The sequence below is a fragment of the Asparagus officinalis genome, unplaced genomic scaffold (genome assembly GCF_001876935.1).
Source record: "Asparagus officinalis unplaced genomic scaffold, Aspof.V1 AsparagusV1_Un1035, whole genome shotgun sequence".
Taxonomy (NCBI): Eukaryota; Viridiplantae; Streptophyta; class Magnoliopsida; order Asparagales; family Asparagaceae; genus Asparagus; species Asparagus officinalis.
This window is the reverse complement of record NW_017973294.1, coordinates 2,917-9,150: the sequence shown is the minus strand read 5'-3', so window position 1 is coordinate 9,150 and position 6,234 is coordinate 2,917. Positions and strand designations below refer to the sequence as shown.

At 32.5% G+C, this 6,234-nt stretch overlaps 1 long non-coding RNA gene across 1 annotated transcript; it reads right to left on the bottom strand.

The window, feature by feature from the left end:
* Positions 1–1,089: 1,089 nt before the first annotated feature.
* LOC109828321 lies at positions 1,090–3,580 on the bottom strand. The gene is made up of 3 exons (XR_002243652.1): positions 3,409–3,580; positions 3,057–3,116; positions 1,090–1,215 (listed from the first exon to the last, which is right to left on the bottom strand). It is a non-coding gene; the product is annotated as an uncharacterized LOC109828321 (long non-coding RNA).
* Positions 3,581–6,234: the final 2,654 nt, after the last annotated feature.

The window sequence follows — 6,234 nt, the reverse complement described above, 5'->3', positions numbered from 1 at the left end:
CAGTTTGCCAGAAACAGATTCCTAATCTGTTTTAGTTTTAGAGTTGATATAAATAGAAACACGTTTTCTAGGGTTTTTTAAGAGAGGTGATTAATAGAGAATTGAGATTGTTTTGAGCACTTTGAGAGGGAGATTATAGTGAGGGAGTTGAGAGCCTTTGATTAGGGTTATTTTGAGTATTTGAGTGAGTTGTAACCCTTTGTATTTCTCCTTCATATAGTGAAATCTCTCCATCCTCTTCCCGTGGACGTAGTCAATTGCCGAACCACGTAAATCTCTGTGTTTGTGTTTGGTTTGTGCCATTCCTTTGTGAATTGCACTCGTTGGTTGGTCTTCTCCTGTTGTTCGCCGACTCGTGTGGGTGTTGGTTCATGCGCACACTTCCGCCGGGGTGCGCAACACAAATCACGTCCCGCATGAAATTTCATAAAAATGAATTATACTTGGAATTATTATGTATTTTATCAACATAAAATTCATGGAGATGAGGTTGATTTTAAGAAAATTTATAACTTGTTTATTGAGAAACATATCAACGTTAGCGTTAGTAATCTTTTAATCCCCATTGTCAGACATGATCATTGGCACTTTGTTGAAGTTGATCTTCAGAATGTTATAGTGAAACACTATAGCTCTCTCGACCCCCTTGCTTACAAAGAACTCATTCTGTTAATGATAAATTTTTCAGACTACGGGAATGCGAGGTTCACCGAGAAGAACGTTGATCATGTCTTTCAATGGGAAACAGTGCCCTGTGATGTTCAAAAGGATCATAAGTGTGACGCCCCTGTTTTCACATATGGCTACAGTCCAATATGAACCCAGAGATGTCAAATCTTCCATGCACACATACTGTACAACAACAAGTTTACTAATCACAGCAATATCCTCTAGTGGAATCAAAATAAAGTGCAGATACAAAATGGGCAAAAGAAAGAAAATAACTACAATAGACATGATATAGAAAGAAGTATCTCATAAATAAATCATGTCTCAATGAACAACCTGAAATACAACTGATATCCAAAATGAATAAATATGCCTCGACAAGAAACAACTAAAAATCGTACTAAGGCACATTATCTTTACACTATGAAATAAACTCTAAGGTCTGAACAAAAATATAAAACTACCGTGGAGTCTCTAATAAATCTCATGTGACGATGACTATGCAAGAATTCCATCATCCTATGACTCTCCGGTACTCTGAATTACCTGAAAGAATATTAAAAGAAAAAAAAGCAACAACAAGAGCGTCAGAGCGCTATAGCAAGATCACCACCATTCGCCCATAGGAAAAAGGGCTGCTAGATGGAGTGGAAGCTCTATCTATTAAGCATATTCTACCTAGATTTTTTTCCCCATATCTAATGGAATTAATATTTAGATACATACAATACGAGACGTAGTACGTCGAGCGAAATAATCCAAATAAGAAAACCCTCATGTATATACCATATGTCCCAAATTATAGACGTCTAAACATTAACACCAAACTAGCGATAAACAATCTAAATAAAATCAATAATTAGAAATCCACAACACGAGACTGGTACATCGAGCGAAATATTCCAAACAAGGAAACCCTCATGTATATATCATATATCTCAAATTGTGAATCACTAATTATTGATCCAAACTAAGAAAATAAAGAAAAATAGTAAAAGAAAGTAAAGACATCAACATATGATATTCATAATATCTTTTACTGTCACTGGGAAGATAGAATGAATATCGGCACAAATCCCATGTACTTTCAAATGCAAAGTACTCTAGGTCATATATTTGCAATGAGTCAAAAACATAACTGGCATCCGCCAACGACTCGGGCTATCATTTAACTATCTCAATGCAACTCCGTACAATATTTTGATTCATCACATCATCATGCGGGACAGATTTCTCGGTTGGTATCCTAACAGTGTACACGGCTCAATAGTCTCATCGCATCTCTGTACGTAATACGAGTGCGGAACAGACTACTAAGTAGGCATCCCAGGAATACAGCTCACAAGCCTCATTGCACCCTAGTACGGGACGGACTGCTAGATAAAGCATCCTAAACTCGACTCAATGGCCTGTACAAATGGAATATCGACACACTACCCCCGTAGTACTGAACTGAGGTCATCAATGATATCCAGAAGGTGTGTGTATAATATGTACTAAAACTCTTTCTCAAAGTAACCGGGTCAAAACCCATGATAATTACTTTCAGCATACCCATGTGTGTGCTACTATACTATTTATGAATTTATGTATAAAGAAGTGCGGCTCAAAACCAGCAAACATATCTCAAACAGATATAAAATAAAACTTCAGGCAACAACCTTAGTAGTCGACTACTAGGCTTAGTAGTCGACTACACTCAGTCCATCTAGGCTCTCTAATAACATATATCAGTATCAGTAGTCGACTATTAAGAATATTAGTCGACTACTCTGCAGACACACAGTTTCAGTTATACTCAACTGGGCACAAGTAGCCGACCACTAAGCTTAGTAGTCGACTATTCTGTCAAGACACGTATTCTTTCGTGCACAAATAATGCTTATGTCAATTGAACATAACATGACGTTAAAGCGAGACTTTATACTTGGCATATGCAATAGGAATTATCAAAATCATCAAATTATATTATTATATCTTCCAAATTAAGGTTTAACATCCTAATTAAATAATTTCTTCAATTATCTCATATGTAAACAAAGTGACTATCAACATATGATAAAAAGTACTCATGAACAAAGGTAAAATTTATTTAAACATATTTATCTTATTTAGGTATCATAAATTTAGGGTTTAAGTATGATTAATTAACGTGAAAACTCAAAGAAACATTCACATAATATATCAATTATTTCAAATCAGCATATCTGCAGTTTTTTGTAGAATATATCATTAGTAAATTGAGTATGTCTTTCTCTAGACAAACTCTTTTTAAGAATAGTTTTCTGTTTTGAAAACTAGATCCACATAGCTATTATTAGGTACTAGTTTGGTTTAGTTATTATATAAAAAATACACAGCGCACAATGCATAAATTCACCACTTACCTTAACTTGACAGACAATCCAATCCAATTCCCGACGTTTCGACAGTGCCTCTAGAATTTCCTAAAGATTAAATTCAAACAACCATCAATATGATCCTCCTATAAACAATTGATACTTTAACATACTAAGCCTATTTAAAAGATCATAATCTATTATTAAACTTTAGCAAAATAGTTTCTGTTTTTTTTTATTGCTACAAAAAGACAAAAGAACCTATAGCTTCTATCTAAAACTCAAACAACTAATATTCTATCTTCTATAAGCAACCTGCATGTAAGCATCTTTATTAATTTATCATATAAGATGATATAAGGTCTAAAGGAATTAAAAGAAAACAAGTGCTTCATTATACCTATCATTAGACAAAAGTATTGAAAGGTCTTGGATTTTGTTCTATAGCCGCAAGCTTAATGAGCCTTCGGTCTCAAAACACATTGAGGAGCAGCGCCGAGATCCGGCCCGATGAAGGGGAACGCTCTAGGTTTATTTTTTTTTTTGTCGCTGTGGAGAAAAGAACTAGATAGATAAATATAGAGGCGGCCAGATAAAATTTACACACAATAGGGTTTTGGGGTATTTATTGGAATGCTTTTTGTCATTAGAACCCTCTAACAAATTTTACATAAAAGCCCATATACTTTTCCTTATATATATAGCCAAATAAAACTTAGTATTATTACATACTATCCCTCTTAACAGAGGTTTTGTCCTCAAAACATGAACATATTTGAGTTGTCCATAGACCATGTAATTATTTTCTTTAAACTCCTTAATCCGACTATGATTGTACTATGAACTAATGTTATCATCAGCGCATACTCAAATCTCATCCAATAATTTCATGAGCATATTTGCTAATAATGGTCTGCTCAAAAATTTATATCATATTTATTGTCAATTGACAAATTTGGGATATTATATATTATACCCCATAAAAGAAGTTTCGTCCACAAAACTTAGATACATGACAAGTCCTCAAATAGATCAAGATAATTCTTTTTCATCACATTCTCATGCAACCTATTGTTTCTTCTTCTAAATGACTTTTTTTTTAACACAAAAAGAATTCATTGGACAAATATTTATTGATCATCAATGTTTAATACTTTTGATCCAAAGTCGCATATAACTACTTTGGACTATATAAAATCTTTCCTGTCATGAGAGCTTCATAGATTATCACATGAGATATATTATAGGAAACTAGAAGTAAGCCATGAGGTGATGAAATGCTACTTGATACGTCCACAATCCTCTCCAAAATATAAAATGTAACCTCAAACTTTAAAGTCTCTACTAAGATGAAATCTCATGATGTCCTTTACATGTAACATGTCATGCTTCTCAAGTGAATTAGTGCTGTAAGGCAAGAAATAAGTCAACTTAGTAAGTAAATCAACAATACTCTGATAATATCATGACCACTTGATGGGTTCAGGTTTGTGGCCAAAGTCTGTGAATATCTCCTTTCATTTCCATGCATAATTTGAAAACAGTTGGAGTAATCCAACAAGTCTTCCAACAATCAATATTCATATTATGCTATCATAATAGATATTTTGACACAAAAGAAATTATAATTTTCATTTCCAAGTATTCCATCAAAATTTTCTTGTAAGTTTGTAAATAATTCCATACTTCAAAGATATCTTTACTATGCAAAACAAAATGTCTTCTAATATTTCTGCCTTCAAGTTTGGTTCATCGAGTAAGCATGATCTGATTTTGAATCTTACGACCTCATTATGAACTAAAATATCATAACAAAAAGTTTGTTTTACCTCAAACTTAAATCCAACCAATAAATGAGCATTACTTTTTGCTATGCAATTTTCTCTCTTGACACATTCTCAATCTTAAGATGGGTAGACATTATTCTTGGTCTATAAATTCAAATATTGATTCACCTCAACCTCCAATATTTGTTTTGATTGGTCGATCAAAATATGATATAATTTCACCCTTTTTTCCAATGCATCATTGAATTCATTTGCTAAGATAATAATAACTTCTATCTATAGATGTCCCTTCTCATCATATACAGACAATATTCTAAAATCTTTACATCTTGGATGATTCCTTTTTATTTTGCATAACACTACACCTAAAACAAGCACTGGAGGCATCAATGTATGTCACAAATCTATCCCTCAACTCATGATATTCTATCTTACACTTGTTGGAACAATGAAAATAGGTCATACATTCAACAAAGGATCAATGCCATTGAAAGCTATTAGTGCATTAATAAACTATAAACAATCCTTGATCAAAATTCAAATCCAACAACTTCATATAAAATTTTAGCTTGTCATGATGTTGCAAAAAAATATTCCTCAAGCATTCTTTTACCCATCTTGACTCTAGAAAAAATAGATATACATCATCAAAGAGGCCACTACAAATTGATCTAGTTATGATTAGACTATCTCCTTCACTGAACAAAATTATGAAATCCACCAATGCATTGTCATCTGGTTGGTGTCATCAAGGTATAGTGTCATAATTCATAATAACAATCATCAGTAACATTAATCTATGAAATACTCAAGTTATGTACATATGCAACTATTTAAGTAATAGCCACATATTTTTACCTTGTATTATACTACACAAGCTATGTATGTAGTTCCTTGAAAAAAATTAAAACTAATAGCATTCATAATCTTCCACATTTATAAAGTCTATACTTCTATGTTTCTAACTAGAATTCATACATAGAGTTTTCTATAATCATTTAACCAACTGAGTTAGCATACTACCTACTAAAACATCTCAAAATAAACCACCAAATTTCTTTTCTATAAATCTCAAATGATACTCTCTCACATCAAGTGCCATCACAACCTAACATCACTAAAAATAAATACATTTAGCATGAAAGTTTAATCATAATAATCGTCAATAACTAATTCCTGACATATTCCTTATCATAATAGCATATATTATTAGATAATATTTTCATGAGTCACATATGTCAAACATGCCTTCAACTAAGCTAAACTAATTCCTTTACCTCTAGGAAAACTAAACAAAAAGAAATTATGTAATCCATGAATCTAAAATCATTTACCTCTATTACTAAATTTGATCCAATAATATTCATATTGTCCTCGATCAGACTTCAAAATAAAACATCAACTCAAAATTAATTCTTTGCCACTTGCCGGTCGATCAA